Below are 9698 nucleotides of genomic sequence, written 5' to 3' on the forward strand. Positions count from 1 at the left end.
AGTATGCCGTACGGTTAATGAAACAAATTACCTTGCTTGACGCAACAACAAATGAGAAAAGAAAATTCAGATGCATGAATTGGAAAAAAGTAAAACACAGAATGCAAGCATTTTGATTTATTCTCGAGTCGAATATATCTTGCTCAAGTGATTATTATTTCTAGATAATGTTAAATTTTCTCTAGTGCGCACATGCATGTTGTATTTTACTTATCAAATTAAAAACCTTGACCAGTCTATATTTTTTTCTCCCAGGTGGTACAACATCGTTTTAGAGGAGATCCCTCTGACCTACGCGCATAGTGACGGAGATTCCCGTCACTATACCGTGTTTCCGGTTACTAATATGGAATTTGTGACCGGAGCTCCCGTCACTGACTTGGTTACAAAAACACGCATCACTAAATTCTTAGTGACGGCGGCGATTCCCGTCACTAACCTCCGTGACAGAACCGCCGTCACTAAGCTGTTACAAATTCAAGAATTAAATATTTAAAAAATTATGTATTTTCCGTCACTATCTAGTTGCGGAGTTAGTGACGAAGGTAACTTGGTCACTGATTTTGTCACAGAATGCGGTCACAAGTGTGGTCACTAATCTGTCACAACCTTTAGTGACAGATTTAGTCGTCACAGACATGGTCACACATTTTGTTGCTACATTTGTCATTAATCCCGTCACTGACCTAGTGATAAGTTTACCGTCACTAATTGGTTACAAACGCGCTGAGCAAAATTAATTTTTATTAACCAAAATCCTGTCACTAAGTTTATGACTGCTCGTCACAATACTTGGTAAACAATTTAGTAACCAAAATTTGGTCACCGATCACAATCTAATAACCTGGAACATTTGGTACATTGATTGGCTCATAACAATAATAATAATAATATCATTAATAGCAAAGGCATTCAACATTACGCAAAAGTCATTTTAAATGTCATTCAAAATTGGCATCAACATGTCCTGAATCCATCAAAATCAAAGTCTAAAAATATGTCATAAAGATCAACAGAGATTTCATTCCTCCTAGGAATGCAAAGACCTATCATCTAAGGCAAAAACAATCATAATGAAGCATGATCAGCAGAACCAGAATCACCATTACTCCCTCGATCTGCATGCCTTGGTCCAAAGCCAATCTCTTCTCTCATCTTTTGAAGAACCTCCTCTTGCCATTTTTTCTTTTCCTGCTCAAGAATACGTAGAAGGTCTTCATGAGTGTACAGCTCTGGAGCTTGACTTGTAGAGGTGGAAGAGGATGATGATTGCCCAATAATTCCAGTGAGATCCTCTAGGGGACTAAAGCCATAGACATGGCCATGAGTTGGGACACCAGTTGCCTCAAACCACAAGTCATAATCACGTGGAGGAGCATCTGAGGTGGAGGCATCACCATATTTTTTGGAGTATTCAGCTGAATACTTTGCCTGCCAGTTGATTTAAAAGAAGAGAAAAACATTATGGTGGATCAAACAAGAGATAAACATGAGCAAGCTCAATAATATTTATGAATCATAAAAAAATTATACTTACCATGACAGCTTCACTTCTCTTATCTACATATCCTCCCATGCCTTGCTTTGTCTTATGCGTCCGATTAAAAGATTCAACTATTGTTGGCTCCCTACCTAACTTTAATTTCTACAAAAGAGAGAAGAAAAAATTCATTAACAACAGCAAAATTACAAGCACAATTTTAAACTTGTAGATTCTCAGACACCATAGTATCATCGGGTACCAGCACTTGTGCATTATCGACATTAATCCCATAGCTTTCAAAACTAAACCAACAATTTGGGTTGACATTGCATACCCTTCCCATCATTCACTAATATAAAGGGCTAAATCTTTCCCAAGTCCATATCCTTGTAATTGAAGCTACATATATATTAAAAAAACAGCATGCAAATTTTCAGCTAATATGATTCTAATGTGAAGTATAAAATTTTCATGTATTTTCAACCATATAAATTAAACATGTATTGGCCAGATCTGGATATGCGCTAAGATACAGTGGCTGCATATTATGACATTTCAGCGAATTCTACATCAAGAAAAACAAAAAATCCCCCCCCCCCTCCCCGCGCTGCGGACAACACACACACAAGAAAAAAGGTTTTGAGTCTAATCATTTTGTCAGTAATAAGTAAGTAAAATTACCATGATCAACAACCTAACAAACAGGCCAGTAGGACGCACACCTGTAAGAACCAGTTGCTACCCGTAGTCCATCACCACTTAGGCAGCACTCAAATTTGTCGAAAATGGAGTCACTTTCATATAAATCACATAGCTGTATGAAAATAGAACCATCATAACCAAAGTACATGGTGCATTACATCTTTCTCGCCAACTATAATTAACATGAGCTAAACTGTAACAAAAACAAATTACCTGAGGCCTTAAATATTCATGGACCTGAAAAGTTGCAACAGGACCAGAGTCCATGTTTATGTCCCATAACTGGAAAAATCGCATAAGGAAAAAAAAAGAAAAGTAAATCTAAATGAGACAACAAAATAAAACAAAAACCAACATCATGAGCTTCATAGGAAAGACTACAAAAGATATAACAGACTAATGCTACAAACAGACATCAAAAATAGCTACATGTAAATCCTACAGACACCAGAAATAGTTACACAAAATCAAGGTAGAGCTGCAATACTGCTAGACAAATAACATCATCATTCTTCATATTAAAAAATTAGCAAGGGAAGGGAAAAACTTTCATGTGTCTCAATTAAAGGGCAGAATTACTAGCTTATAAATGAACTAGAGCCAAGCTGTGCCATATACTTTACCAATATTTGTTTTTTATTGTGCCAAAGCCAGGGGACAGAAGAAAAAAAAAAGAGTTCAACCATTTGCTACCATCACCTAGCACACATGAAGCATGTATGTGTGCATATGAACGAGAGTCTGTGCATAAAGAGTATCAGCCTCACTCAGCCCAGGATGATGGGTGCATGACTTAAACCAAGGAGATGGGTATTCGACTTTTACTTTTTATGAACTTTTTTCATGATATAAAATGGAGCAAAATAGGGATTCGTGAATCCTCATTTGCCTACAAATTAAATGCTACATTATTGATTGCCTTGAAGTAGAAAATATCACAATTTTATATAACAAGGAGCTCGTGAATCCTCATTTGCCTACAAATTAGGAAGGATCACAGATTGTATTACAAGGAGAAACCTCATTTCTCCAACAGAAGTGTGCACAGCTTAAAACATTGACAAAGTCCATTCTTTGATCTTTTCATACAATGGGAAAGTCATTATAGACTTGAAAACTGAAAGGGTCAACTGCAAAAGTCACATTGCTGCTCACAATCATGGAATACTGTCTAAAGTGACTTCCAAAGATCTAGAATGTGCAATCCAAAAGAAAGCTGCAGGAGTTTACACAGCATAAGGACAAAAGTGAAATTACATAAACATGTGATATGAGTTAGTTGTGCCTCTTAGGCACTTGGGCTTGCATGACGGATATAGTTCTCATTTCTGAACTTCTGATTCACAAAATTGCTCCTTATTATACTGCATTATATTACTTCTTCCTTTTATGCACCTTGTCAACACCATTATTACCTTGCTCTAGTGCCGTTTGGGCCAAAGAATTGATAACTCACTAATAATATTAGACAATCTGTACAAGAATAGGCAACAAGTTCTCTTGTGCAGTAATGCTGAACAGTAACATGAAATATCATAATCAAATACAGATGTTGCGAAAGTAGTGAGCTCTTCAAATAAATGGATTTGAACCTCTTGATCCAAGTAGTTGTAGGTCATTACCTTAATGTCAAGAATCCATTTTATCTGACTATTAAATTTTTAAACCACTTCCTTGCCTATTGCAGTAACCAGAAATTACTCAAACTACCAATTCAAAATTATGCAACCAAAACAGCTAACAAAGCTTATGAAAAAAAGGAACAAAGTGTCACTTTACTGATATATGTTGAAGCCTTCGCATCAATGGCATCTTTAGAGTATTGTATTCTTAACTGCTTAACAAAAACCAAATAAAAGCAAAGTTTCACCTATTACTACAAAAACTCATATCATTTAGCACAACATCTCGAGGATTCTTGATTAATTAAAATGATCCATCATGTGCTTAAAAAAGGATGTAAAATTTATCAAATATTATGTTCAAAATATTTCTGACTTAGTTCCTCCATAAATACTAATTAATTATCTTGTCTCCAAAATTACTGCTCAAATTTAGAAACCACTGCACACAACTTCCAAAACAAAAGAATATTTTCTGGAATATCTGAAATTGAAGCACGACTTAGGATGTGCCTTCCATCTTGTCCAAATTTAATATCTGAAATTGAAGCAATGATCTCAGTAAAAAATGACCTTGAACCTGGCGCCTCCTCAAACCTGTATATGGAGAAGTCCCATTAGCTAAAGCAACACCAGACATGCTAAAGAGTCTAAAAGACACTTGTAACTGGGCCAGTAGAGTCCCATTAGGGTTTGCCGACGAGCAAGAAAGAGGGGGGCGCCGACGGGGTGATGTAGCCACAAGTTTGATCCCGGGTGAGAAGGAGATGAACATAGGCGCCGAGCAAAAAAATAATGAAACCCTCGGTAGGTTAGGGTTTACCTCCGGGAAGCCCAGTTGTGGGTTCTGAAAACTCTAGCCGACGAGCAAGAAGGAGGGGGGCGTCGACGAGGTGATGTAGCCGCGATCGGGAGGCGTGATGTAGCCGGAGAGGAGAGGGAGAGGCCGGAGGTGGAGGAGAGGAGAGGCCGGAGGTGGAGGTAGAGGAGAGGAGAGGCCGGAGGTGGAGGAGAGGAGAGGAGATGGGAAGCCGGAGGGGAGGCAAAAATGGTCGGCAAGGGGGAGCCGGAGAGGAGAGGCCGCAGGCGGAGGAGACGAGAGGAGATGGGAAGCCGCCCAAATCCCTAACTCGGGACTCCACTAAGAAGTCGGTCTGCAAGCCAAATTTCATATTAAACTATTTTTTACCTATAAGGCTGTGGGCTAAGTCGGTTTGCAAGCCAAATTTCATATCAAGCTATTTTTTATCTATAAAGCTGATTGGAGGAAGGAAAAAATAATTTTGAACTATAAAGCATGGTAAAAAAATTCCAGACCTTCTTCCAAAATCCAATCCCATTGCAGGAAAGTTGCAATAGGGGTGCAAATGGGTCATGGGCGACACCATGAGATTTGAAAATGAGAAGAAGGAATTTGAGTTTTCTGGAGAAAAATTGGAATTTGGGTTATCGAAGAAATTTGGGCGGAACGGCGGGCACACTTAGTTTCATTTTAGATTTTCCTCCTTTTATCTTTTTTTTAAAATTTACATCTACTCAAAAATAATATTTTTAATATTTTTGGAATTAAAAATTAAATTTGGTGACGAAAATTTTTGTTAATAACCTGTCACCGCCAAAAATAATTTTTAAAAATTTATAAATACTTGGGTTACGATATTTGTGACGGCTGCATTTGTCACTGTCTGGTTGCAATTTTGGTTATCATATTGCTGACAGATACCCCGTCACTATGATGGTCACTAAGTTCTGGCGCCCATCCTATCCACGCATTCTGTGACCGGTCTGTCACTAATCGGTCACTAAGTTAACACCACGGTGACCAAATTTCTGTCGGTCACTAATCCGTCACAAATAGTGACTGATAACGGTCCATCACGAATTTTCCGTCACTATACGCGCGTTTTCTGGAGGACGAGAGTCCGTTGGAGCGCCCTAAAATCTAGCCGCCGTGTGAGCGATATGAAAAATCTGACAGATTGCGTACTTGGGCTGCAATAACGATAGCAAGAGAAACCATCAATCTTATTAGATGCGTCGCTCGGGGTCAATGAGAATCTGGGCAAGCTGGCATTTACTTTCAAATCAAACTCAAAAGAATGTCTCTACCAGAAAAAAAGCGAATAAGGGTCGAGAGCTAAACTATCTTCTGAGCTTTTCTTAGTTCTCACCTGATCATCTTCTCCTCCAAGCGAATATTGTGTCATCTTGAACTTGAGTGTGCCAACTTTATTCTTGTCATACCTCAAATTTCGCTTGCACCACTTTTCTCCACCCCCGCTGCCCATGGTCTTTGTCACGCGCGGATTCCAGCTGCCTATGCCCACCGGCACTTTCCGTATCGCCTTCGATTGCTTATCATAAAAGATAAGGGTGTAGCCCTCTGCCTATAACGAGAACACAAAATCGGTCTCCCTCGCCTTCAATTGTTTATCATAAAAGTATATAATGTGTGTGTTTTTTTTTCCGCGTCAAGAAATCACTACGAGATGATTGGTAATCTTTTGTTTAACTAAATCATTTATCCTGCTCACTTATCAAATTTTCCGACACCCTCTCATGTTGATAAGGTATGGTATAAATCTGCTTTTTACCTTAATAAAAATAAAAAGTACAAAAAAACACATCAGTTCTAATAATACATGGTAGCTGTCGCACAAGAACCAGTACCACCACCACCACATGAACCGCTAATTATAGTAGAAGCCGAGCAAGAACCATTACCACCACATAGGGTTTAGGGCAAGCTAGATCAAACTAGACTGAAAATTACCGCCTGTTTGTGCTCTGTTTCCCTTGTAGAGGATCTTCTCAGTTATCTTGTCTGCATGCTCTCATCATACTCCCACTATTTTATACAAATTGGTAGCCTCTACCTTCAATTTGAAAAATTACTCTTAATTCTTTAGTGAGCACTAGAACCCAATAGATCGTATATAGGCCCGAGTGTGGCTCGGCCAACCTATATATACCTATTGGTAGGTTCTTAACCAATTGCTTCACCAAGCAACTTCTAGAGATGATTTTGCCCTACGTTCTTCGGCAGACATGTGGCGCCTCCACCGAATACCCTAGTTAGGTCCAACCATTAAATGATAGGGTTCAGTCTAATCAACTAATAGATGACCAAGCCCGAGTGTGGCTCGGCTCACCTGACCGCCTATTGAAGATACACTCAACTCATCATATATTGAATGACAATTCCAATGCTTGATAAGTACTAGGCGTATCGCGCCTCCAATAATTATCAAAACATTGGACCCATTATCACCCAACTTAATGGGAGGCTATGACCTAGTTATCCCCATAACCATTTCATTTTAAGGACCTAATAATTTTAGAGGATTTCATAATTGGGATAGATAAGAGGATCCGGTTAGTCTAATTTCTCCCACTAACTTCACCAAATCAGATTAGACTCAAACCGGTTAAGGAGGCACCTAAATCAGTCAAACTGATTTTTCTTATAGGCATGGGCTAACTTGAATCATTAAGTGATCCAATCAAAATGTGATTGACCATGTTGGCTAGGTAAGTGAGATTGGTGGAAAGGGATATGCCATTAACTCGACAAAGACGAATCAGTGCGAGTAGCTCCCAATTAAAAACCGCCGGTCAAGTCTGCCAAACTTACCTTAGACACCGACTGGTTAATCAATTTCGATTTGATTACTCAAATGATTCGGGCTACACCTCTGAGCCTAAATCAAGTTCCATCTTGGTCTAATCAAAGACATGGACTTGATCCATCTACAGCTATTGTAAATTGACCTAGAATTTTCTTAACCTAATCTAGTTACTACTTAATTACATTTGATCAATTAATTCTATTAGTCCATGTATGATTCTAACCTTAGGTCTAACCCAATTCTAGGAACTTGATTCAAGCTAACCCATATACCCAAAGAATTATGCAATGTCAATTAATTGAGTTACAATTCTATTTTATACCACTTAATTCTCAATTAAGTTTAGACTTATGAAATGTTGCCCAAGGTGACAAGCCAAGAGGGGGGGGGGGCTGAATTGGTTTCTCTAAATTTTTACTATCTTAATTGATGAGTGAGTGAAGTTAAAACAATATACAATGCAAATACACAAGAAGTATAGTGGTTCGGTGCTCTCCTAAGCACCTACGTCCACTCCCCAAGTGACCCCTTGGAAATTCACTATAATCCCACGGATTACAGTTGGATTGTTTTTCGGGCTCACAATTCAAAAATCTTTACACTTTGGTTTTCCGGGATCACCAAGAACCTATGTTGGTTTTACGGGCTCACCAACGAACCTTCACAATTGGTTTTACGGGTTCACCAACAAACCTACATCGTTGGTTTTACGGGCTCACCAACAAACCTTTACAAGCTGATTAAAAAGAAGAAGAAAGTTGAAACTCCTAGATGAGCAAATATAACAATTATAAGCTACAAAGAAGAGTTTAGAATATAGTTATCGCTTGATGAGACTTCTCTCTTCTTTGTCAAGATTGCTTCACTGTTCAAGGGTTGATGGAGCTCTTAATGTTCCTTAGAATCTGCTCTACCACTTCCTTTTGACTCTTTGAGTGAAGCACTTGGATGAAGAAAATTAGGACTCTTGTCTTTCTTGTGTAAGCTTTGATATTTTGCAAAAGGATATCTTCTCTGATGAATAGTGTCACTTTAAATAGTTTTCCTCATCCATTGGACACCCTCCATTGGTTAGATTTCAAAAACTAGCCGTTACTTACTGTTGGGAAGATAAAAAGTACTTTTGCAGAACTAGTCGTTATGCTTCTGCCCGTGCTAGGGTCGACCCAAACTTTTCTGGGATCGACTCAAACTACTGTTCATCAGACTTGAGTTCGACTCAACTTTCACTGGGGTCGACCCAACTTTCACTGGGGTCGACTCTTACTATATTGGGGTCGACCCTCTCAGAAAACACAGAACCTTATATTTCAGCCATTTTTCACTGAGGTCGACTCAACACTTTTTGAGGTCGACTCAAGGTACAGTGGGGTCGACTTAAGTTCCATTGGGGTCGACCCTCTCAGGGATTCTAGAGAGATAGCATTGAACGACACAGCCTTGGGGTCGACTCATGTTCAGTTGGGGTCGACTCAAGCATTCCTGGAGTCGACTCAATCTGGGGTCGACTCAAGGAAGGTTGGGGTCGGCCCTCTCAGTAGATTCCAGAGAGTTGTTTTCTTGAGGCTCGAAGATGGGGTCGACTTAACTACTGTTCATCCGTGCCATTTTTGCAGAAGTGTGCCTGATGATTCCATGATGTGCCGGGGTCGACTCCACCAATCTTGAGGTCAACTCATTCCACACTTTGCTGCAACTTAAGGTTAGATTCATCCATACAATCAATGAAATATACTTCAAGCAATTTTTAATGTATGCCATGGTAGTGCTACATACTCTTAACAATGAAAATTACTATTGTCCCCTTAAGAGTACGTTTCACTTGAAACTTTGCCGAATTAGAATTTAGAATTCACTATCCCTTTTCTATCGCAAATTTTTTCTCATTATTAATCATTGAAATACATCTTGATCTCATTCTTCTAATGTACCGAAAGTGACGAACTCAGTAATGATGTATCATGTTAACTTGTAGTATTTAATTAGATATTCCCTCAATGGTTGTGTTAATCATCAAAATACCACTATCATCCTCAATCTCCCCCTTTTTTATGATTACAAAATATTGAGTATAAGCAGATTGATACTTATCTTAAAATTAGTTTTAGAAGAGCTCAAGTTGCTGAATTTCAGCTTTTCAAATTTGAGAGTGAAGTCTCTCCCTTTTTCATCCAAATATTGCCAATTTGAACTTTTGATTTTCTCCCCCTTTCTTTTATATTTGGTTAAAGATGAAACTTCAAAAATTTGAGATAAAGCAAG

This window comes from Phoenix dactylifera, chromosome 18, assembly GCF_051530095.1.
Source record: "Phoenix dactylifera cultivar Ajwa chromosome 18, Ajwa_hap1_PhDact_Kaust_v1.1, whole genome shotgun sequence".
Classification (NCBI taxonomy): Eukaryota; Viridiplantae; Streptophyta; class Magnoliopsida; order Arecales; family Arecaceae; genus Phoenix; species Phoenix dactylifera.